Source organism: Aquarana catesbeiana, linkage group LG05 (genome assembly GCF_042186555.1).
Source record: "Aquarana catesbeiana isolate 2022-GZ linkage group LG05, ASM4218655v1, whole genome shotgun sequence".
Taxonomy (NCBI): Eukaryota; Metazoa; Chordata; class Amphibia; order Anura; family Ranidae; genus Aquarana; species Aquarana catesbeiana.
In genome coordinates this window covers 247827569-247853896 of record NC_133328.1, presented here as the reverse complement: position 1 = coordinate 247853896, position 26328 = coordinate 247827569, and the positions used below count along the sequence as shown (strand labels likewise).

At 47.9% G+C, this 26328-nt stretch overlaps 1 protein-coding gene across 7 annotated transcripts in view; it reads left to right on the top strand.

Moving 5' to 3' along the window:
• TERT (telomerase reverse transcriptase) overlaps positions 1-26328 on the top strand; it is a 501506-nt gene that overhangs the window by 507 nt on the left and 474671 nt on the right. The gene's annotated exons all lie outside the window — the stretch shown is intronic.

Here is a 26328-nt window from a genome sequence, read left to right as displayed (position 1 = left end):
CATAAATCACGTGTTACATTTTTTTAAGGATGCCTAACGTGTAGGCTGCATATAGAAACCTTATTCTACCCAGGGTCTCCAAGTTTTTAAAGTTCTCACCAGTGGTGCTGTTTGCACTATGGTCTCCACCAGATCCCCCATCATAGTCCCCAACCCACTCACCCTTCTTGCACCAGGGATTCCATCTGAGTCACCAACCAAGCCACCCCCTCTCCCAATTTGCACTGGGGTCCCCCTGCTTGCACCAAGGTCCCCAGGCCTGCAGCAGGGCAGAACCAGGGAGACGGAGCAGGTCTGGATGGCAGAAGTTCAATCCTCCCAGTGAATTATGGGGTTAGCACCTCCACCGGTTGCTAGGACGCCAACGGTCCTAGCAACAACAATGGGAATGGTGACAATGCAGTAGGTGGCTGAAGTAATCTAAATTCATAGTCTGTGCACATGAAGGATTTACCACTAACCCCAGCTGAGGACATGGCCCACCCACAGTAGTTTGGAGACCCCTGTTCTGCACTGGGTATCAGCATGATAGGCCATTAGAGTTGGAAGTGGATGTTCATTTATAAATTATTCCTTGAACATATAACACTTGAACCTTTGATATATGGAACCTTTGATACACATTCCATTTGACTTCTGTCTGTGCTCAGGTTGTCCTGCAATCGTCATTGGAAACTCACGCCCATTAACTAGTGACGGTGTGCAACTCATAGGGGTGTATCTAGCTATAACAACTTCTGTATGGATGTGACAAACATTCCCACAGCCCCTACAAAACTTGCTGTATTTTGTGCACTGTAACTATTTGTTATGATCGTAAGCACCATCTAGTGACCCTAATGGGGTAATAATTTAACAACTTGCCGATTGAGTGTTGCATTTATGTGGCAGCAAAGAGAGTGGGCTTTAATGTCCAGCCACCACATCCAAGGCAGCCAGTTATTACACGCTGAGAGCTGGGGCTCCCAGCAAAATTACTGAGCTGTTACTGACAGCTCCCGGTCAGGGCTTTTGACCAGAAGCCAGCTGGAAGGCTTGTGATAATGTGCCTCTGTGAGAGCCAAACACAATAGTCATGTGGTACAGAAGCCACGCCACCTCCATGACATTAAAGTGTTTGTAACCATAAGAATCACATGTATTAATCTGTCTCTTTAAGTATCTTATGTGCTTTTATATAAACGTGTTATTTGTCCCAATAATTCTCCTGTATTACCTGGCTGATCCTGCCAGTTCCCCACTTTAAAGCGGGGTTCCACCCAAATTTTGAACAATATCTGTATGTATTCTCTTCCTTGCCTAGATGCTGACATGCCGTTTAAAAAAATTTAAATCGCCCTAATTACCTTTATTTTTCTATTCTTCTTTGCACTTCCTGGTTCTCCTCCCGTGGGAGTAGGCGTGTTTCTAGCCTCTCCCACACTCCTGGGAGCTAGTCTCAGGCTTCCCAGAATGCCACTGAGCATGTGCGGGAACGAGCGGTGAATGCTGGGAGCACAGCATTCACCACATCCAGGAAATACATGCTTGTGGGCTTCAAATGCCCACAATGAAGATGGAAACCACCTGCAGTGAATAATATAAGTTATTCTTTCCGAAGAAATCTGACACAGGCAGACATATTACACACAATATGTGAGTATGTAATGCTGAGAAGAAAAGTTTGTGAATGAACTCAAAAAAAAAAAAAAAAAACGATAGATAGGTGGACCCCCGCTTTAAGCATGGAAGCTGATTGATGCTTGGATGGTCAGTATGTTACCACTGTCATCCCATTTTGAGATGCAGGCTGTGCAAACGCTGAGCCTGCCTGTATCTTCTTTGGTCTGTATATAGCCCCCTCCCACCTGATGTGTGTGGCCACGCCCCCTCCCACCTGATGTGTGTGGCCACACCTATCCGATGTGGACACATCTGCAGGACGCTGAGCAAGGAAAAGCAGTTATGTGACCTGCATCTTTCATGCTTCAGAAAGTTAATTTTTTTTTTTTTTTTTTTTTAAATACAAATATGGATCATTTCATAGTGAAGCTTGCTTTCAGTTTAGGGCTCCACGCCTATGGAAGATATATCATGGGACTTTCTGCTCCTGCTCCCCTTCTATAGCTGCTGAATTTTAATAAACAGCCACTCGCCTGTCCCACGGTCCAGCGGTGTGCCCACCCCAGTCATGTTCTCCTGTGTCCTCCGGTGCCAGCATCTTTACTATGGACACCTGGCTGTGACAGCTTGTGTCTTTACTGCCAGGTGCCCACTGTGCATGCGTGAGCGGTGCTGCGCTCTGATTAGTTCCACAGTCTTCTGGGACCTGTAGTGTTCCAGAAGACTTCGGGAGGAAGGAGAACTTCTGCTTCTGATCGCCTAGGCCAGGCATGTCCAAAGTCCGGCCCGCGGGCCAACTGTGGCCCGTGTTCTGGTTTCAGACGGCTGCCTGGTAATTTTGACATGTATATCTTTTGTGCTGGGGGCCACAAAACATATACATGCTGGCTGCCTTGGAGGGGACGGGACGAGTGCCGTACATACAGTATATCCTGTATACACAGTGGCCTCTGTAAAAGGAAGTTCCGTCTTCTGCCCCGCCATTGGACGACTGTTCTCTCCATCATAGGAGGTGGGACTTTCTATTAAAGAGGCTTCCGCATTTGTTGGTGCTTGTCCCGCCCCCTCCCTGTCCCCTCCAAGGCTGCACTGATACAATGGTGAGTCTGCATTCATGTCAATGGGGATGCTGCATTCATGACAATGTGGGGTGCTGCATTCATGGCAACGGGGTTTGCTGCATTGATGGGCACTGACCCTTATTTTTCTTCACAGTTCTGTATTTAAAATTTAAGATTTTGTCCTGAAACTTCCCTCTTAAAGTGAAGGTGCGTGTTATAAGCTCATAAATATGGTATATCCAAATAACAAGCCCAAGCTCATTTCTTCACCATACACAGCCACAAAGGCAGGAGAATTCTTGTTGAGCAGTGTATAAGTGCTCGGACAAACACACTTAGACCGAATTTTAATGGCTCAAAGAATGTCAGGCAAAATGGTCGTCCCTCACGCATGTTCACTTAAGTAAATCTGGCCCTCTGAAAAAAGTTTGGACACCCCTGGCCTAGGGGATCGGAGTGGAAGTGGGAGCGGGTATCCAAAATAGTCAAAATAGTGTCCCTCCTCCCCATTTCACAAACTTTTTTGTTGAAGCTCTGCTTTAGCTAAAACTAAAATATGTTTTGACTTTAGATGCACTTTAGGCCATGTATGCAGCAGTCTCCACTTAGAGCAGACTTTAGTGCATGTGTCCCTTTGGCCCTTATGTGCACATGCCAGAATGATAAAGATGGCAACACTAAGGGGGTGGGGCCAAAACTGAAGGGCACTGAAGGTCCTTTTAACGGACTGTAAAGGCAGAAGGTTTGTTTTTTTTTTTTTTTTTTGGTTTTTTTTTTATCTTAATACATTCTATGCATTAAGATAAAAAGCCTTCTGTGTGCAGCAGCCCCCCTAATACTTACCTGAGCCCCACCTTGATCCAGCAATGTCCACACATGCCTCAGCCGTGCAGGACTCTCCCTCCTGATTGGTTGAGACACAGCAGCTGTGCCATTGGCTCCTGCTGCTGTCAATCAAGGTCATTTGGGGCGGTGCCGAGCCACAGCTCTTTGTCTGAATGGATACACGGAGCTACAGCTCGGGTGCCCCCATAGCAAGCTGCTTGCTGTGGGGCCACTCAGCAGAAGGGAGGGGCCCGAGAAGAGGAGGATCTGGGCTGCTCTGTGCAAAACCACTGCACAGAGCAGGTAAGTATAACTTGTTTGTTATTTTTTAAAGAAAAAAGACAGACATTAGTATCACTTTAAGTGCAGTTTACAAATTGTTTGATTCTTCCTGCCCAGGCCAATTTTCAGCTTTCAGCGCTGTCACACTTTGAATGACAATTGTGCGGTCATGCAACGCTGTACCCAAACATAATTTTTATCATTTTTTTTTTAGACAGAGCTCTCTTTTGGTGGTGTTTAATCACCACTGGGTTTTTTATTTTTTGCTAAACAAATGAAAAAAGACCGAAAACTAGTTTCTGTTGTAAAATGTTGTATATAAGGCTGCTTTTACACTGGGCGGGTGGGCGTTGACGTTAAAATGCCGCTAGATATAGCGGCGCTTTATTGTCGTTTTAGCGGCGCTAGTCAGCCGATAACGGGGCGCTTTTAACCCCTGCTAGCGGCCGAATAAAAGGTTAAAGGGGTTGTAAACCTACGTGTTTTTTCACCTTAACCACTTCAGCCTCAGACCATTTGGCTGGCCAAAGACCAGAGCACTTTTTGTGATTCGGCACTGCGTCGATTTAACTGACAATTGCGCGGTCGTGCGAAGTGGCTCCCAAACAAAATTGATGTCCTTTTTTTCCCCACAAATAGAGCTTTCTTATGGTGATATTTGATCACCTCTGCGGTTTTTATTTTTTTGCGCTATAAATAAAAAAAGGGCGATGATTTTGAAAAAAAGCAATATTTTTTACTTTTTGCTGTAATAAATATCCCCCAAAAAACACATTTTTTTTTTCCTCAGTTTAGGCCGATATGTATTCTTCTACAAATTTTTGGTAAAAAAAATCGTAATAAGCGTGTATTGATTGGTTTGCGCAAAAGTTATAGCATCTGCAAAATAGGGGATAGTTTTAAGGCTTTTTTTTATTAATTTTTTTTTTTTTTTACTAGTAATGGCGGCGATCTCTGATTTTTATTGAGACTGCGACATTATGGCGGACACGTCGGACAATTTTGACACATTTTTGGGACCATTGGCATTTTTACAGCGATCAGTGCTATAAAATTGCATTGATTACTGTAAAAATGTCACTGGCAGTGAAGGGGTTAACCACTAGGGGGCAGTGAAGGGGTTAAGGGGGTTAAGTGTGTCCTATAGTGTGTGTGTTCTAACTAAAGGGGGGATGGGACTGTGCAGGGGAGATGACAGATCGCTGTTCATACTCTGTATGAACAGACGATCTGTCTGTTCTCCCCTCAGAGAACCGGAAACTGTGTGTTTACACACACAGATCCAGGTTCTCCGTGTGCCCCGAGCGAGCGCATCGGCTCCGTGGGCGAGCAGTGGCCATCTATGGTACCGATGTACCATGACGGCGATTCGCGCAGCAGAGCCATGTTGCCGCAGTTTAACAGAGGTGGCTGGTCGGCAAGCGGTTAATGCATCCTATGCATTAAAGTGAAAAAAAACCTGGCAGTGACCGGCCCCCCAGCCGCCCCCCCCCCCCGTTTTACTTACCTGAGCCCTAGAACTTGACCCACGGGGAAGCGCTGGCTCTCTGCCCAGGGTTTCTCGGCTCTTGATTGGATAGATTGATAGCAGCGCAGTCATTGGCTCCCGCTGCTGTCAATCAAATCCAGTGACGTGGGCGACTGGGGGCAGGGCCGAGTCCTGCATTCAGCCTCTATGGACGCCGAATGCTGCACGCCGGCAAGGTAACCCCACCCCGGGAGAACGCTTCTCCCGGGGAGCCACCGAGGGACCCCAGAAGAGCAGGTTCGAGGCCACTCTGTGCAAAACAGTGGAGGTAAGTATGATATGTTTGTTATTTAAAAAGAAAAAAGAAAAACGAACCCTTACAATCACTTTAAATGCGCCCGTGTAGTGCTGCTGCCGAAGCGCTTTGTGATCGCTTCGGCAGCGATGCCCATTCATTTCAATGGGCAGGCACAGTGGAGGAGCAGTGTATGCACCGCCCCAAAGATGCTTGCAGGACTTTTTTTTTTTTTTTTTAACATCCTGCCAGTGCACTGCCCCAGTGTGAAAGCACTCTGGCTTTCTCATTGAGACTGCAGGGGAGGCGCTTTATAGGCGCTATTTTTAGCCCAAAAGCGCCTGAAAAACGCCCCGGTGTTAGAGGGGTCTAAGTAATTTTTCTCCACTGATGTGCGCTGATGAGGCAGCACTGATGGTCATCACTGATGTGCATCGCTGATAGGGCTGCACTGATAATCAGGGCACGGATTATCAGTGCAGATGTCCCCGCCGAAGAAAACCGTTTATCGGCTCTCCTCACATGCTGTCAGCGATAACTGGCATTTACTATTTACACTGTGATCAGCTGATACATCGTAGGCTCAGACATGGGTGCTCAACCTGTCGCACTCCTGCTGTTGCAGCACTACAAGTTCCATGAGGCATTACAAGCCTCTGACAGTTATAAGCATGACTCCCAAGGGTAGAGGCACAATGGGACTTGTAATTCTGCAACAGCTGGAGTGCCACAGGTTGAGCACCCATGCCATAAGAGGAGCTGTCATCCTAACTTCTATTACAAGGGATGTTTACATTCTTTGTAATAGGAATAAAAGTGGTTAGAAAATTTTTTTAAAGTGATAGTGTAAAAATAAAATAAATAGGAAAAAAAATAAAAGAATTTAAAGCACCCCCATCCCTCTGTGCTTGCGCAGAGAAACGAACGTCTACACATATGTAAACGATGTTGGCAGTCGCACCAAACCTGTGAGGTATTGCCATGAACGTTAGAGCAAGAGCAATAATTCTAGCGCTAGACCTCTGTAATTCTAAAACAGGTAACCTGTAAAGGTGTTTCACGCTTGTGCGACTTTTTCTGCAACTTTGGACATCAGAGTCGCATGACAAGTCGTACCCCATGATTCCCAATGATAACCATTCATATCTGTGTGACTTCAAAGTAGTCTCTGTACTACTTTGGTCTGACTTTGATGCAAGTTGAGGTCCATAGACCTCAAGTTTACACAGGCATTCCCTGAAATTGTGGCCGCAAAATTGTGGCCAAATCGCGCAACTTTTAAGTCACGGTAGTGTGAAAGGGGCCTAAAGGCAAAACCTTTTCCTGGTATGATAGTAGCCCCGCCTACTTCCGCCCACAGGACCAGTGCATAACTTTTTATAGCTAACACCCACACAACAGCCCATTCCCTTTTTCCTGTCGCATCATGGCAGCATACACCTATGGGTTGTGGCTCCGCCCCCGCAACCTGATAGGACCGCGTAGCTATTAAAGTCTGAGAGAGCCCCTGCCCCAGCATTCTCCTTTTTTTCCTCACCTGTCAAGGACCGAAACATGCATCCCTTACCTAAACATTCGCCCCAGCCAGGTTCTAGCCTCTCCTGGGTGGAAGTCCTATCCTGTACAGCCTCTAAATGAGCTTAATGGAAAGAGCCCCACTCTGATGGTCTCAGGGGTATGTTACAATGCATTACAAACCTTAAACAGGTTTATGGATCGCAGTGGTCTCCAGCTCCTTTCAGTGCACCTGTGGGTAACTTCCCCTCTTGTCTGTCTCCATAGCTCCAGCTTGTCCCCCCTCCGCTCTCTGTGCCTAGCGCCGAGCGTCCCAGCTCCTCGCGCATGCGCAAACAGCGGTATCTCGTATGCGCGAGCGTGACGTCATCACCGCCGCGACGGCGGCAAGTTTAAAAACGCTGTAATGTCAGCATTTCCTTGTCTCTTCTCTCCTGAGCCTGTAAGGAGGAATTTTGACCAGATCTCTTGCTACTCTACCCAGCTGTTCTACCCTGTCTCTCTCTTACTATCTCCACGCCCAGGTAAGATCTCTGGTTTTTTTCTTTGCTTGTTACTATCTGCTATCCCATGCATGCTAAGCCACCTATATATTATAGGTTGATTCATCACCTTTCATGGAGACCGCTGCCCAGGTAGACCATCGCCAGCCTACTAGGTAAGAGGGGATTATGGGTAAGTATGAAGAAAGCGAAAAAAGAGAGCCCTCACTAATGCTGTTTAAATTGAACAGCCCCACCAGGTCTTCCAGATCGTCACATTCAAGACGAGGGGAGCCTTCAAGAAGGAGCCGCTCAAGCCACAGGCAGAGTCGCTCAGAGCGCGGCAGAAGTCGCTCAAGTCACAGAAGCCACTCAAGTCGCAGAAGAAGCCGATCAAGATCAAGGCATAGTCGCTCCCACCACAAGAAATCCCCTGCGCGCAGGAAATCTCCTGTCACCCAGCCTTCCCGTCCACCCGGGAACTCCTGCTGGATTTGCGGTGCTACAGCACTTCCAGACAAACTAGCCTGTCGCACGTGCTTCATTGAGGCAACTAAGGACAGAGAAATAGAGGCAAGAGAACCAATCGAACCATCACCACAAGTCGCAGGGCCAGAGGCCAGCAGACCTATACAAAATACCTCATCCACTGCCCCATCATCATCAAAGACGTCAGACCCTCTCTCTGATACTGATGATCTAGAGGCATCCACCGGCTTCGACTTTTCACTGATCGACCCATTCGTGAAGTCAGTAAAAGAGGCGATCGACTGGGTGGAGGAAAAAGAAACTCCTCAAAAAGTGAGGAAATACTTTCCAAATCTTAAAAAAGACCCAGAGAACTTCCCGTTCATTGAGGAACTTGAGGATCTAATTAAGGATGAGTGGCAAAAGCCAGAGAAAAAAACTGGCCTCAGCAACAGATTAGCAAAGCTCTATCCACTTAAAGAGCCTAACGTTAACCCACTAATATCTCCTCCAGTGGTCGACTCCTCTCTAATGCGCCTCGCTAGGCACGTAACACTCCCAATAGAGGATGCAGTCACATTCAAAGACGTTCTGGATAGAAAGATCGATCTGGATCTTAAGAGAACCTACCTCTCGGCAGGTGGCGCTTGCAGGCCAGCAATAGCATTGGCTGCTGTCGGTAGCTGGTCCACGATGGCCGAGAAGCTGGTGTCAGAAGGAGTGGAACAAGAGAAAGTTATCTCAGCCCTCCAAGAACTTAGTCTTGCAGGCGACTTTGTCGCAGAGGCCTCTGTGGATATAATTTAAACCACTTCAAGAGCAATGTTAAGCTCAGTAATGGCCAGAAGGGCGCTTTGGTTAAAACCCTGGTCGGCAGATCCCTCCTCAAAGTCCAATTGGTGTAAAATACCCTTTGATGGCATAAACCTTTTTGGAGAAAAACTGGACTCGGCTATTTCTAAAGTCACTGGAGGAAAATCGGGACTCATCCCTTCAGATAGGAGGCCCAGACAGCAGAGACCACCGGTTTCTAGAAGAAATCTGCCAGATAAATACAGAGAGGCAAGATCCTACAGGCCTGGGAAAGAGTATAGGAGGAACTGGAAGAATCCCCATTCATCATTCCTCAAGCTCCAAAAGTCTAAGACCCCTGCCACAGGGGAACAAAAGTCTTTTTGAAGGTGCGTCCGCCCAACCAGCTTTAGTGGGGGCCAGACTCATGAGTTTCAAGCAGGTCTGGGCGGATACAATAAAGGACCCATGGACGATAGACACTGTCCAGTTCGGGCACAAATGGAAATTCAAGACACGGGCTCCAAGAGACCAATTCTTTGTAACCAGATTACCGGCATCTCGGGAAAAAAGGATGCTACTGACAAGATACGTCCAAGACCTGTTACAAATGAAGCCATAGTGGAAGTTCCAATATCCCAAAGGTCAACGGGATTCTACTCCCCGTTGTTCCTGGCGAAGAAGAAATCAGGGGATCTACGCCCTGTCTTAGATCTAAAGAGTCTCAATCGCTCAATCTTAGTCGAGACATTCAAGATGGAGAGCCTCCAGTCAATTCTTCGGGCCATGCCAGCAACCGGCAGCTGCTTTGCGGTAGGTCTCCATCATTTTCAATTCCGAAGTCTCCCGTTCGGGATCTCCACCGCTCCAAGGACATTCACAAAAATCTTACTGCCAGTAAAAGCCTTACTAAGAGAACAAGGATTGAGAGTCCATCATTACCTGGACGACATCCTTTTGCTAGCAGACAATCAGGATTCCCTTCTGCTGCATCGATCCATTCTGATTACCACCCTACAAAACTTCGGCTGGATCATAAACTGGGGGAAAAGCAATCTGCAGCCCACTCAGAGAATGATATTCCTGGGGGCGGAACTAGACACCCGTCTCAATACGGTAGAACTTCCGCGGGAAAAAATTCCTAGTCTCATTCAGAAAGCGAGAAAGTTATTAGCCTCTACCACACTACCAGCCCGGGAGTACCTCAGCATACTGGGGTCATTCTCAGCAACCATCCCAATGGTACAATGGGCCCAATGGAACACCAGACCTCTGCAAGCATCACTGTTAAAACAATGGAACGGGGTATCATTGTCTCAGCCAATCATAATCCAGAAAGAAATAAAACAATCACTCTGGTGGTGGACCAGATTGGAAAATCTGAAGAGATGCAGGCATATAGTCCCTCTTCCTCAGGAAATAATCACTTCAGACGCCAGCCTGAAGGGTTGGGGGGCACACTACCGCCATCACGCAGTCCAGGGCCTTTGGACATTCAGAACACAGAACGTGGTTTCAAATATATTGGAGATGAAAGCAGCATTCCAAGCTCTGTTAGCCTTCAGCCCCCTCCTCAGGGGGAAAGAGGTCCTGCTAAAATTGGACAACAGAGTGGCAGTTGCCTATATCAACAGGCAGGGGGGCACCAGGAGTCGCTCCATGATGCAGGAAGTCCGTCCAGTCTTCGAGTGGGCACAGCTGAACCTGTCGGGATTAACGGCAACGTATGTTCCAGGAGTCCAAAATCAACTAGCCGACTCTCTAAGTCGGACCTTTGTATCAAACAACGAGTGGGCCTTAAGTCACCAAGCCTTTACCCTCATAACCCAAACCTGGGGGATACCGGATATAGATCTGGCGGCAACACCGGTCAACACGAAATGCCAGAGATATCTAGCCAGAATTCCTTTCCCATCGGCAGAAGGCACGGATTGCCTACAACACGACTGGAACTTCCGCTTGGGGTACATCTTTCCGCCAACGCCACTCATTCCGAGATTCTTACTCAGACTCAAGAGGTCGAAAGCCACAGTGTTAGCAGTCCTCCCATTTTGGCCGAGACGACCATGGTTTACGACGCTCCTCCAATTGAGCACAGCAGAACCACTGACACTTCCAATGACAGCGGATATACTGTCGCAGGGGCAACTCCTTCACCCATTTCCGGAGAGGCTGCATCTAACAGCATGGAGATTGAAAGGACTAGGTTCTTAGTCCAAGGTTGCTCCCAGAAAGTGATAGACACTCTCCTTCAGGCCAGAAAATCCACGACCAATAAAACCTATAAAAGGGTCTGGGAGAGTTTTCTCTTAATCGCACAACAGCAATCCTGGAACCCGGCATCTCCATCAGTTGCTCAGATCCTCGAGTTTCTCCAGCTAGGTCTAGATAAAGGTCTTAGGTCTAGTACCCTGAAGGTACATGTATCAGCCCTATCCGCTATGACAGGAGTGAAATGGGCTCAAGAACCTCTCATCATCCAGTTTCAGAAGGCTTGCCTAAAGTTGAGGCCACCTAGGAAACCTTCCTTCCCGACATGGGATCTTTCAGTAGTGTTGGAAGCCTTATCCCATGAGCCATTTTTTCCGTTAGAGAATGTTTCCCTGTGGGACCTAACTCTCAAAGTCACTTTCCTAATAGCAATTACATCAGCTAAGAGGGTATCGGAAATTCAGGCCTTACAGGCTAAGGAACCATACTTGATGTTCTATCCAGACAAAGTAGTCTTAAAACCATCGGATCGCTTCATCCCGAAAGTGTCATCATCTTTCCACTTTAACCAAGAACTATGTCTCCCCACCCTCTCCACAGAACAGGGTGATCCACATCCGCTTGACATAAAGTCTAATATCCAGGCCTACCTCTTGGCAACCAGCAATTTGAGGAAGACAGAGGACCTACTGGTCATTCCTCATGGGTTTAGAAGAGGACAAGCAGCAACCTCTCGCACCATCGCAGCATGGTTGGTGAAGATCATTAAGAGAGCTTACGCATCTAACAACGCACAAGTACCTGAGGGCTTAAGGGCACACTCCACAAGGGCAATGGCGACCTCCTGGGCGGCCTACTGCAGGGTATCAGCCGAAACCATCTGCAAAGCAGCCACTTGGTCTTCAAAAACCACCTTTATTTCTCATTATAAAGTGGACTCCGCTAGATTGTCCACGGTAGAATTTGGGAGAGCAATTATTCAGGCTAACTCCTCAATACCTTCTAAATAAAAAACGTATCTTTTGCTCATCTACCCACCCAGTTTGCGAGTTATTCCCCATAGGTGTATGCTGCCATGATGCGACAGGAAAACGGAAAATTGTATACTCACCTTTCCGTAATTTTCCTTTCCTGTCGCATCTCATGGCAGCATACAAATGCCCACCCATCTGAGGTGAGGTATATATACATGGAGAATGCTGGGGCAGGGGCTCTCTCAGACTTTAATAGCTACGCGGTCCTATCAGGTTGCGGGGGCGGAGCCACAACCCATAGGTGTATGCTGCCATGAGATGCGACAGGAAAGGAAAATTACGGAAAGGTGAGTATACAATTTTCCGTTTTTGTCCTCATGGAACTCGCAGCCAGTGTGAAGAGAAGAAACCCTTACCTGCCACCTTTGGTGGTTTTCTGCTCAGGTTCGGCCTCTCCTGTAAGCGCAGTCCCTGACCATGGGATGCTAAATCCTCTGATAAGGCAGGGGGACCCTTCTGTGGATCTTTTGGGGTGAAAAATTGGGTTCTAACTAGCCCCACATATAGCAGTGCAGTCAGGGCTTTGTTCCGCAGAAGAGCTGTCCGTGTCTGGAGCCTGCCTCCTAGAAGCAAGTGGATCCATTGAACTATGACACTGCATTTTCAAGATAAGTATGTTTTCTCATTTTTTTGGAATTTATCTGTGAATGGCCTCATAAGTTGTTACATCTCCTTTTGAATGGGCTGCAGCTGCACTGTGTTCCAGTATGCATTCTAGTGTCAATTGTGGAAGAGAAAGCTTAGGCTGCTTTCACACTGAGACGCTTTACAGGCGCTATAGCGCTAAAAATAGCTCCTGTAAAGAGCCTCTCCTCTCACTCCAGTGTAAAAGCCAGTGCTTTCACACTGGAGCAGGACGGTAGACCACTCCTAAAGCTCCCCTGCCCATTGAAATTAATGGGCATTGCCGCTGGCAAAGTGCAGCTTTGCAGGCGGGTTTAACCCTTTTTCGGCCGCTAGCGGGGGTTAAAAGCGCCCCGCTAGTGGCTGAATAGTGCCGCTAAAACGACGGTAAAGCGCCGCTAAAAATGGCGGCGCTTTACTGCTGACGACCCCAACGTCCCAATGTGAAAGCAGTGCAAGTGTCTACATTCAAGAGAATAATGCATTATGCTGAACAGATGAAGTGGATAGAGCTCACATGGGGACCATCTTTGGTTTGGGCAAAAACTCCCCCAGTGGCCATCTTGGAGTGGGGCAAGACTACCTGGAAGCTATTTTGGAAGTGGGCAAGTTGAGAAGTTTGCCAGGAGTGGGAGGCAGGCAGAAGAGTTGAGGAGCATATGGGGTTAAAGACCCAACAGCTTACAGATAGGGCGTTTGCGCGCTTGGACTGCATGCCAGCACGCCCATAGCCACAAACCCTGCATCAAGGGACATTTCCTGCTGCCTAGTGTATAAATATGTCTTACTCATGTATCAGGGTGGCAATATTATTATACCTGACTAAGTGTCAGTGTTCCAGCTGCCCTGCATAGGCTCACTGCATAACAAAGATCCACATGATTCCTATAGGAATCAACGGTCATCAGACCAGGTAGGTATTTGCTGCTAAAAGAGTGCATTCAGATGCTAACTGACCTCTCCCTTGGCTAAGGAGCCCAACCTGTCCCACGGATGGGAATATGCGTGAGAGGAGCACCAGAAATCCAGTCCAAGGTAGAGAAAATTCTCTTCTATACTGCAAATGCCAACACTATGGCCTGAAGAATGTGTCAGTACCGCCTTAACCACCTGCTATGCGTGCTATGGCCGGATGACGGCCACAGCGCGGACCTGCATTCCCGGGAGGCCGTCATATGACAGCCTCCCCTGTGTACGCTCCCTGCGCGCGCCCTGATCACCGAATCACTGAGACTCGGCTGATCACCGATCCGTGTAAGGGGCCGGTCCCGGCCCCTTACCATGTGATCAGCTGTCAGCCAATGACAGCTGATCACATGATGTAAACAAAGGATCGGTAATCTTTTTTTTTTTTTTTTACTCACGCTGACAGCGCGAGTAGAAAAAAAAGCCGATCACCGGTTCGGATGCCAGGGACATCGGTCCCCAAGTGGAAGAGGCACATCTGCCTCATCAGTGCCACCTAACAGTGCCCACAGTGCCACCTATCAATGCCCACAAGTGCCACCTATCAATGCCCACCTGTAGTGCCAATCAGTGCCACCTGCCAGTGCTGCCCATCACTGCCACCCATCAGTGCCCATCACTGCCACCCATCAGTGCCCATCACTGCCGCCCATCAGTGCCCATCACTGCCGCCTATCAGTGCCCATCACTGCCGCCTCATCAGCGTACATCAATGAAGGAGAAAAATGACCCATTTTACATTTTTTATAACAAAATATAAAAAAAAAAAACTTTTTTTTTTTTTTTTAAATTCCGTTTTTTACATTTTTTTAACAAAAAGTAAAAACCGCAGAGGTGATCAAATACTACCAAAAGAAAGCTCTATTTGTGGTGAAAAAATGATAAAAATTTCAATTGGGTACAGTGTTGTATGACCGCGCAATTGTCATTCAAAGTGCGTCAGCGCTGAAAGCTGAAAATTGGTCTGGATAGGAGGGGGGTTTAAGTGCCCTGTAAGCAAGTGGTTACATAGTAGGTGAGGTGAGGTTGAAAAAAGACACAAGTCCATCAAGTCCAACCTAAGAAAGGTTAAAAAGGCAGACAGAAGCTCTCCGGCCCATTATGCTTAGCTGCAAGGAATTGCCATGAATCCTGGGTGAAGCTGCATTTACAGCGTAAATAATATGTCAAGCTTGCTTTAAAGAGGATGACAGAAGCTTGGATGAAGTTGCCTTAAAAGGGGTAGACAGAAGCTCTCATGCCCACTGATTATAGCTGAAAAGGATATCTGTGGGCCTGGGTGAAGTTACCATATCCACTGCATTCCAGTACTATTGCTACCAACTGCATAAAGCCTCCTTCAGCAGAGAGCAGGCCTACTGCTGGCAAGGAAGAACAGAGAGGATAAGCTGGTACTTTTATGTTCAGCCTAAGGCTTTGCCTCTGTTAGCCATTTTCTTTACGGTAGGTAAGTTTACCATGAGTGGAGAAGAACCAGAGGGACAAGGTAAGAAACCAGAGCAGGCTCAAGGTAAGAAACTTGCTACAGCACTTTCACAGTCGAAAGAAGTTGCCTGCATGGCCTTCCAGGGACAGATTCTCTTTGAGACAGTCCAGGTCAACACCATTAGAGACGTGGCTGAAGTTGAACACTTTTCATTACTAGTGGAAGAAGGCTAGAGTACAGATTGCAAGGTCTTTTTCTCCTTCTAATTGTTAATAAGCATCTTTTCTCCACTTGTGGTCTCTGCATATCCTCTGAAGGTTTTCTGGGTCAAGATGTTTCTGCCAAAATTGTGGTGGCAAACCGTTTACTATCCAAAAGCCCATGGTGGCAATATCTGGTATGCATCTTAAAGCTTTAGGCTCAATTTCCACTAGTGTGACTTGTGCGACTTTGGACACACAAAGTCGCATGACAAGTCACAGCCCATTGATTTCAATGGCCCCCGTTCCAATTTGTGATTTAGGGTTGCAGCGACTTTGAAAATGTTCCTGCGCTACTTTGATGCAACTTTGATCCAGAGACTGTAAAGTTTGATCGGGGCTGCACTCGGGGTCGCAATAGTGGAAACGTTGCCTAAAGGGGCTGGGTTCAGATGCAAGTTTCCATCGAAAAATACATACTCTGCATTGCCTCCCTTCACCTGGGACACTTTCTGGCTTGGCAGGCAGCAAAGATAATTAATGTTCCCATCCCTTAAGAAATTTCTGTGCCTTGCTTTTGGACCTATGCACTACCTTTCTGGGATCCTGCTCCTTGTCTATTGGTCAGCACCTGATGTATTAGGCTGCTGGACCTAGTACTAGCCTCAATGCCTTCTTGAAATAATTTCATAGAGAGATCCTTAGATGGAGAATTATTGGTGCAGGTTCTATCAAGCAACCTGACATGGTCCTCCCAGATATTCCAGTAATTTGGATGGGTTCGGAGATTGTCGCTGGAACCGACTCACCTTGGGAATGTCTGGATGGCCCTACTCACAGCTTAGGACAGAGTGATTTTTCTCATTGATAACTTTACACACTCTAGTCTCAGATTCAAACTGTCTGTACCAGGAGCGATCTGGATCTCCACTTTTGTAGGAGAAGCCTAGAACCTAGGGTAGCCTCATGGGAGGCAATTCCTTTGGTCTGGTTTCACCCTAGGTTTTACAGGCCTCTGTTCTTCAAGGGACAAGTTGACTCAGTCTTTAGTCAGGTTATTTCCCAATTTCTGAGTCTCAGGGGTCTGGCTCTAAAGCAAGGAAGTCTTCTCTTCCTGTGGACCATTCTGGGGAAGAGACCTAGACATCCTTGATATCAAGGGGGTTGGTTGTCTTTGACATCTTGTTTTCCAAGATAACATCTAGAAGTTTTGGGCTGTTTTTTAAAATCTGAGTCCAAGCAGACAATGCCATAAAGGTGGCATACAATTTTCAAGTGGATTCAGAGTTTTGCAGTAGCAAAAGGCTTGATTGGTATCCTTGGCAAAACTTATGAGATTGATTTCTACCCCTGGAGTTATTCCTGGGGCTGTGTCCCAGGTAGGCAACTTCAGAGTTTGACTACAGGACCCCTGAGGTCAAACTATAGGCTAGTCAGTTTTGGCTCAGGTGCAGTGGTCCTCTGGTAGGATGCTCCTGTGAATTTCAGTACTTCCTTCTTTCCCTTGTTTGGCTCGCATGTTCGGAATGCAAAGTGTTCCAGGCTGATCCAGGCAGATGTGGTACTCCAACCTAAAAGGGGCGCAGGACAGTTGCTCTGAGGGTTCTACTGGATCAGTATCATCTATTCCCAAGGAATGTGTTTTGCCATCAAGCTTCAAACTGCCTTTGACAGCTTGATAATTGAAGCTTAAACTCTGTAATCATGCATCATGGAGTCTAGTAATCCCTTGAATGTAAACAAGGAGGTCTACTACTACTACTCCATGTTAAATCTATTGCTAGACATGTGATTGCTTATCTTGGTGTAAGCCTCAGGACTTTCTACCAAAAAGTTTATTTGCTGGACAAGTCCTCTCCTGCAGCTGGGCCTAAGTTAGCATTTGGCTCTTAATATTGCTGCCCATGTGAATGAATGAGTGACTTGTATAGCGCTACCTATGCGAACTGAATCGCCTCAGGGCTTCGTGGGATCCTAAATAGTTTATTCATAGCCTTCACTTGGGGAGGTGACTGTTTAAGGCTGGTGTCTGGCATGGAACCTTTCACAGGTTTAACATAAGACAAGGTTATTACAAACCAGTTCTCCATTTTGCTCAGTTAGTTTCTATCTGTCTCCTCAAACAGGACATTCTTATTCAGTTCCTTGATCTGCATGCAGTTCACCCAAAGGAATTTTCCAACACTTGGTTGGATGTGGTCGGAATGGAAAGTTTTTATCTCTCAGCCTTTACTTTTCCTCTTCTTCTTTTTTTTTTTTTTTTTTTTGTATTTCGAGATGGATTCTGTATTGATGCTTTGATTTCTAGCTCCATGTCAAGTCGACTCAGCAGACCATCAACCAATTCCATGGTCTAGGGTTCAGGTTCCCTGTACTGACAAGATGCACTCTAATCTAGCTTTTGGCTACAGACTATGGTTTAACAGATTGGCAAGGCTGCCACCTATGCTTCTATCCTCCCTTTCCCTGTGTTCTACCAGGGGCTTGGGGTGGTGGTGGCCAGATAAACGCGCTTGTTGCAGGAGCATTTGGGTACTGTTTGTTGTCCTATTTCTGTCTGCGCTGTAGTCTTTTTTGGCGTGTCCTCTTGAGAAGGGGGTGCACTCCTGGGGACTGTCCTGGGGATTTAAATGTTGGTGCAGATGGGGAGGGTATCGCAGATGGTGCTCATGTTGTTTTCTACCAGGAAGACCTTCATCCTTATCTGAAGTCAGCTGCTCGTATAAGAATTATTGGGGAAGCACTTTTCGAGCTGCAGGAAGTTCATAGCCTTGCTGTTGTCATGGCATCAAGAGCCTGTGGGCATTTGCTTGCCTATCCCATAGTGAGATGTCAGCCAACATGGCAGGCAGGGGGAGTCAATCCGGTTCTATTATGGCGCATTCTTTCAGCACTACTGATGGGCTTAGTAGTCCTCACTACACCTGTCTTTGGCAGGCAGCCAGTAGCTTACTCACTTTCTTATGATCTAATTTGCTGAAGCTTCCCACCCTGATTAGCTAGTTATTGATCTATCATACGTATGCTGCCATGGAGGCACCAGGAAAAACAGAAAATTGTATCCCACTTACTGTAATTTTCTTTTCCTGGTGCCTATCCATGGCAGCATACCAAACCCACCCAGTTCGTTCCTAGCGATGTACAGGGAATGGGCTGTTGTGTGGGTGTTAACTTTTTATAGCTATGCACTAGTCCTGTTGGCGGAGGTAGGTGGGGCTACTATCATACATTTGCTGCCATGGATAGGCACCAGGAAAAGAAAATTACAGTAAGTAGGATATCATTTTCTGTTTTAATTTTTTTTTTTTTTTTTAAGGCTTCGATAGAGTGGAGAGGGATTAGAATGCCCATCTGGTTTTTATTGCTGTCTGTGCCCCCGTTAAGGAGATTCACCCTCTCTATTTGTCCTGTTTACCATTATTATTAAAAGTGAAAGAAAACTCAAAATTTTGGCTTGTCTCCAGAAAAGTAATAGAGTGGAAATCTTCCAATGGGTACACTAGTTCTGGTGAGCTCGAGTTCCCCAAGAAATTCTCTTAATTCGCAGGGATTTCCTCTCACTCCCTGCAGAAGTTTTGCCTATAGTTCTACTTTAAAGGAGAAATATAGTCAAGCTCGTTTTGGCTGTACTTCTATGGATTACTGGAGTGCAATTCATTTTGCACTCCTGTGACCCATTTTCAGCAGAGAGCGGGGCTGAAATCCACTCTCTGACGTCACGGATGTCAGTCCAGGCACCGCGTCATCCCGACCACGGAGTCTGGATCTGCTCCTGCCCCCTCCACAGCTCAGCACTCCAATGAGCGAGGAGGGAGCAGAGACCTGTGACTGACAGTCTACAGCTCTCTGCTCACGGAGCTCTGAAAACTGAGCGACCGGCGGTGTACAATCGCTCGGTTCACAGTGCAGAGGTGCCGGGGGACAGATGCAGCATCCGGCTGATGCTGCATCCACCTAGGTAAGTATTAATTTGCAAAAAAAAAAAAACTTTATTGCTCTTTTAACCACTTCAGCCCCGGAAGATTTTACCCACTTCCTGACCAGAGGACTTTTTACAGTTTGGCACTGCGTCGCTTTAACTGACAATTGCGCTGTCATGAAATGCTGTACCGAAACAAAATTTGTGTCCTTTTTTTCCCCCACAAATAGAGCTTTCTTTTTGGTGGTATTTGATAACATCTGCGGTTTTTATTTTTTGCGTTATAAACAAAAAGAGACAATTTTGAAAAAAACTTTTTGCTGTAATAAAAAATACTTTTTGCTGTAATAAATATCCCCAAATAAAAAAAAAAAAAAAATTTCTTCATCAGTTTAGGCCGATTTATATATTCTTCTACATATTTTTGGTAAAAAAATCGCAATAAGCGTATATTGATTGGTTTGCGCAAAAAACTATGGGAAAGTTTATGGCTTTTTTTTTTTTTTTTTTTTAATTTTTTACTAGTAATGGCGGTGATCTGCGATTTTTAGCGGTATTGCGGTGGACAGATCGGACACTTTTGACACTTTTTTGGGACCATTGACATTTATACAGAGATCAGTGCTATAAAAATGCACTGATTACTGTGTAAATGTCACTGGCATGGAAGGGGTTAACACTAGGGGGCGAGCAAGGGGTTAAATGTGTGTTCCTTCAGCGTGTTCTAACTGTATGTGGATGTGACTTACTAGGTGAGGAGATATATCGTTGTTCCTACTTAGTAGGAACAAATGACATGTCTCTTCTGCCCTGACAGCACTGGCTGGCAAGCGTGCCCGCCAGCCATGCGTGCGCCCTCTGGCAGCAACTTAGGGGAAGGACATACCCATACGGGATTTCGCCCAGGAGAGCCATTGTGCCGCAGTATATCTGTGAGCCGGTTGGGAACCGGTTAAGTCTCACATATACAAATGGTTATTATTGGAAAACATGGGGAACGACTTTTAATGCAACTTTGATGTGCAAAGTTGCAAGACAAGTCACACAAGTGTGAATTGAGCCTTAGACTCCCAATGTCTCCAGCGCAGCTAATCAAGCACAGATCTTGCTTAATTATCTGCATCCCCAGTCACAGTGGCCACTGAATAAATTAACTGGAAAGAAGTGACAAAGTTCTTGTTGCTTTTGGGTTCATCGCAAAGGAGACCGGGAAGAGATGTCTCCTGAATTCTTTCTGCTCAGTATCCTGCATAATGAAGAAGCATTTAGAGAGCCCAAAAAACACCACGGCAAGTGGTTAAAGTTAGAAACGCCGCCGCTGAATGTCTGGCCCGTCAGTACCTGTGATTAATTCACGGGCACCCGGCCCGTGGACATTTTCGGCGCTATCCTCTTCATTGGACAGTGGCAAGCGTCAGTTATCACAGGGCTGGATGGGTGCAGGAACTGCTGGAGTTTACTTTTTCATTTAAACAGCAGGTGATTGGTTGCCGGGTGATCTTGGCAACTAATCACCAGCCTTTTAATGCATAAAGTTAACTTCAGCAGTTCCAGCCCTGTGATACTGATCTCTGCTGCTCTGCTTGCTGTACACCTGGTGTAAGGTGGGAGAGTTCTACCTACACAGTGTGTGTTTGTGGGGTGGGGGGGCAGGGACAGACGCTCCTTCGGGGGGGGGGGGGGGTACAGAGGACACCACAGTGGGGGATGTAGGGGACAGAGGACACTACAGTGGGGGCGGGGTGCAGGGGACAGAGGAGGACACTACAGTGAGTGGTGGGGGGTGCAGGGGACAGAGGACACTACAGTGGGGGGGGTACAGGGACAGAGGACACTACAGTGGGGGAGGTGCAGGGGCAGAGAACACTACAGTGGGGGGGTGCAGGGGACAGAGAACACTACAGTGGGGGGGGGGTGCAGGGGACAGAGGACAGAGGACACTACAGGGGGGGTGCACAGGGACAGAGGAAGCTACAGTGGGGGGGGGGGGTGCAGGGGACAATGTGCAATACAGTGTGGGGGGGGGGGTGCAGGCAACAGATGACATTACAGTGGGGGAGGTGCAGGGGACAGAGGTCACTACAGTGGGGGGGTGCAGGGGACAGAGGAGGATGCTACAGTGAGTGGGGGGGTGCAGGGCATAGAGTACACTACAGTGGGGGGGGTGCAGGGGACAGAGAACACTGCATGGGTGCAGGGGACAGAGGACACTACAGTGAGTGGGGGGGGTGCAGGGGACAGAGGACACTACAGTGGGGGGGGTGCAGGGGACAGAGGACACTACAGTGGGGGGGGGTGCAGGGGACAGAGGACACTACAGTGGGAGGGGGGGTGCAGGGGACAGAAAACACTACAGTGGGGGCGATGCAGGGGACAGAGGACACTACAGGGGGGGTGCACAGGGACAGAGGAAGCTACAGTGGGGGGGGGGGGGTGCAGCGGACAATGTGCAATACAGTGTGGGGGGGGGGGTGCAGGGAACAGATGACATTACAGTGTGGGAGGTGCAGGGGACAGAGGTCACTACAGTGGGGGGGGGGTGCAGGGGACAGAGGAGGATGCTACAGTGAGTGGGGGGGTGCAGGGAATAGAGTACACTACAGTGGGGGGGTGCAGGGGACAGAGAACACTGCATGGGTGCAGGGGACAGAGGACACTACAGTGAGTGGGGGGGTGCAGGGAACAGAGGACACTACAGTGAGTGGGGGGGGTGCAGGGGACAGAGGACACTACAGTGGGGGGGGGTGCAGGGGACAGAGGACACTACAGTGGGGGGGGGGTGCAGGGGACAAAGGACACTACAGTGGGGGGGGGGGTGCAGGGGACAGAGGACACTACAGTGGGGGGGGGGGGATCTTGTTAGAGTACAGCAATTTCAAGAAAACAAAGATGTTCTTGCAGGTGCAGGGGTCAGAGGACACTGCAGTGGGGGGGGGGTGCAGGGGACAGAGTAGGACACTACAGTGAGTGGGGGGTGCAGGGGACACAAAACGTGACAGTGGGGGGGTGCAGGGGACAGAGGAAGCTACGGTGGGGGGTGGAGGGGACAGAGGAGGCCCTCCATGCATTCACATTCATTGAATCCGGCCCTTAAAGCGGAGTTCCACCCAAAAATGGAACTTTCGCTTTAAGTGAAGGTGACCCCCTGACATGCCACATTTGGCATGTCATTTTTTGTGTGTGTGGGGGGGGGTTGCGGAGCCAGCTCTCACTTCCTCCCCGGGCACCACGGTGGTTTAGGTGATATCCCCTGTATCTGCATGTCCTGACGTACGTGCCGTTTGCTTCAGTGAGTGTGCCGTTACCGGCGGCTCCCGGGTGCATGCGCGAGAGTGACGCCGTCACGGCTCCGCCCAATCACATCGCCGGAGCCGCGATACCGTTAGTAACTCTGGGGAGAAATGTCGCCAGCCGGTGCTGTGTATGGGCAACACAGCGGGGGCTTCAATCTCAGGTGAGTATTTTTTTTTTTTTTTTTCCATGTGGGTTTACAACCACTTTAAGCTTTATGCATAACCAAAAAGTTTTTTTTTTTAATGAAGTTTCTGTTGCTTTCTGATATTTTTCTCAAAGTTTTAACTATACGTCCATCAAAGAATGAGAGTTAAAAAATTATGTTCAGTATCCCTCCCTCAGCGCACACAGAGAAAATATTGATAAAACAATAGTCAGCAGCTGCTATACTAAAATGAGATAAATCAAATATATGTCAAAGAAAAATTTCTAAAACATTAGCAGCGCTAGTGCAAAAATAGCAAATATTTAAAAATATCAATGAAATTGCTTAAGAGTTAAACAAAGTATCAAATGGTGATCCACTCAGTGAAAGTTAAGAAAAGGCAGGTGAGTATAAACTCGTGGAAGAAAATATTAGCAGCGATCCCAAGTCTCCATCACCACACCACTTGTGCCACAGCCCTGTAGGTAATGCACTTTCCAGACCCTGCTGGTTAACATGCTTATCAATCAAAGGGATAATCTCTGTTCACTGGACACTTCATCTGTATTTTGCTCATTGCAAGCAATAGATACAAAAATTCCACATAGCGTAATCCAGTACAATAATTATTTATTAATTTAAAATTATCTCAGAAAAAAAACACTCACAATGTTTGCATAATATAAGGGCATGTAACATCAATACTATGTCAGTCGTGACAATGTAAATAATAACAGGAAGAAACGATGCAGCGCTAAACATAAAAATCAGGATTGAGTGATCCACATAAATGTGACTATCAGCTGTGCAACGTGATAGTGTGTAGCTAAATGTAAAAAAAAAAATAAAAAAAACCAAATACAATATTATAATGAGTCCATGATCATATCAACGACCAATAATGCAGACATCATGGTCATGTGAATGTTCAATGTAGGATGAGTGAGAGGTTTCTCAAGGGTGATACGTGGTTCACAGAGGTGGTGTTCCAATACTCAGTATCCACAGCAAAGAATAGATGGAGCAAATACGCTTACCGGAACTGGTGGACACGTTTGCCGTACGGCTAGGTGTCATACAGGCTTGAGGATCGATTGATCCAAACAGATGTAGAGGCATATACGGTAGGTTCCACTGGTTCCTCTGTAACAATGGTAAACGGCCTGGGGACAGCAGATGTTCAAAGTCCAGTTACAGGCATTTCTCCAACCGGTGTATATTGGGGAATACACCTCTTACATAGCCACCATGGGGACATGAAAAAGGAAAAAAAAGGCTCCACATAGTGCTTTAAATCCAAAAAAGCAGGTTTATTATAAACCAAACAGGGTAAAAAATTTAGATAACAGCATCCAGGATAAAAGTGATCACAATAAAGAATAGCGTGGTACCAAGAACATAAAAATCAATTGCAAACCAAATAACTCTTTAGCTGGAATATCCAAAAAGTTTCAAGTTGAGACACCCCTCTGATGCGTGGGCCCCCCCTCCAGTGCGAAATGTATTTATCAATGATTTGAAACTTATGCCGCGTACACACGGTCGGACTTTCTATCCTACTTGGTCCGGCACACTTTCCGACGGACTTTGTCCGCCAGGTGCGCCGGACTTTAAAACGGACGGACTTGCCCAGACACGACCGAACTTTCCGGCGGGCTAAGTCCGCCCGACGGACTTTCGCCGGAGTTACGGCGGACTTTCAGAATGAACGGACTTGCCCACACACGGACAAGTCCGTTCATTTTGAACGTGACTCAGGTGTGACGGGACTAGAAAAGGAAGTCAATCTTGCCGCTTTTATCGGCGAGATTGACACCTTGCGAGCCCCGTCGCGGGGCATACCAGGCCCTTAGGTCTGGTATGGATTATAAAGGGAACCCCCTACGCCGAAAAAACGGCGTGGGGTCCCCCCTAAAATCCATACCAGACCCCGATCTGAGCACGCAGCCTGGCCGGTCAGGAAAGGGGGTGGGGACGAGCGAGCGCCCCCCCCCCTCCTGAACCGTACCAGGCCGCATGCCCTCAACATGGGGGGTGGGTGCTTTGGGGGAGGGGGGCGCCCTGCGGGGCCCCCCACCCCAAAGCACCTTGTCCCCATGTTGATGAGGACAAGGGCCTCTTCCCGACAACCCTGGCCGTTGGTTGTCGGGGTCTGTGGGCGGGGGCTTATCGGAATCTGGGAGCCCCTTTAATAAGGGGGCCCCCAGATCCCGGCCCCCCACCCTATGTGAATGAGTATGGGGTACATGGTACCCCTACCCATTCACCTAGGGAAAAAGTGTAAGTAATAAAACACACTACACAGGTTTTTAAAATAGTTTATTAAACAGCTCCGAGGGGGGGATCTTCCTCCAGGCTTCGGGGGTCCCTCCGCTTCATCTTCTCCCGGCGTCCGGTTGGTTCTTCTCCCGGTGTTCCCGTTCTTCGGCCGGCTCCTCTGCTGTCTTCAGGTAGCTCTCTTGCCAGCAGAGGTCCGGACTCCTGGGCTTCTGGGCTTCTTCTCTTCTCTTCTCCAGATGTTGACACGACGCTCTCTCCGGCTGGACTGCCAAGTATAGCCAAGTATTTGTGAAAAAAAGACGAGACATTTATTAGGGGTCATAACAAAATAAAGAGGAAGGCAATTCTGGATAAACTGTTGAAATTGGCAAAGCCTTTGTAACCCAGGGCAGACATCAGTTATTTGACAGGCAAAATTGGTAGCCTGAAGAGTCCATTTAATAGGGAGCACAATACGATCCAGGACTCCGAGAGATTGAGAGCAGCAGCAGCAGATGACATGTATGTCCTGAGGCTGTGGTCTTACAACAGCCTGCGTCTTTTGCCAGACCAGATCGAACCCAGGCCATCACTCTCTTGTCTTCCTTCCAGGCTGTGGCTGTGGTGTTGGAGTTGTGGCAGAAGGTGGAGGAGGAGTATGGTCCAGCTCACATACATGACTTTTTTTTGTGAGTTCCTCCATCACCCCCTTATTTAGGGCCTTATACATGACTTCCTCATAAATGAGGCGTTGGCCCACCTCCATTTCCTGCAATTTGCTGGCTGCCATGCAGGCATAGGCCTCTTGAAGATTGGGGGTGGTTCTGAAGGCCGCAGTAGCCTGCCGAATCAAAGAAAGCGCTGACTCCTCCATGTTACTCCCCTCCTGGAAGGCGGAGGGAAGGAACCTGCGATTCGGTCAGGCTACTGGGCACGGCCACCTCCTGGCTGCCACTTTCCTCGGCCACCTCCTGGCTGCCACTTTTCCTCGGCCACCTCCTGGCTGCCACTTTTCCTCGGCCACCTCCTGGCTGCCACTTTTCCTCGGCCACCTCCTGGCTGCCACTTTTCCTCGGCCACCTCCTGGCTGCCACTTTTCCTCGGCCACCTCCTGGCTGCCACTTTTCCTCGGCCACCTCCTGGCTGCCACTTTTCCTCGGCCACCTCCTGGCTGCCACTTTTCCTCGGCCACCTCCTGGCTGCCACTTTCCCTCGGCCACCTCCTGGCTGCCACTTTCCCCACTTTCCCTCGGCCACCTCCTGGCTGCCACTTTTCCTCGGCCACCTCCTGGCTGCCACTTTTCCTCGGCCACCTCCTGGCTGCCACTTTTCCTCGGCCACCTCCTGGCTGAGACTTTCCTGTGTATGAAAATGAGACATAGCTTTAGGTTTTTGGTCATCAATCATACACAATTTAGAGCTCATGATTGTTGCAAATTGAATGTTAACAAATAGAAAAG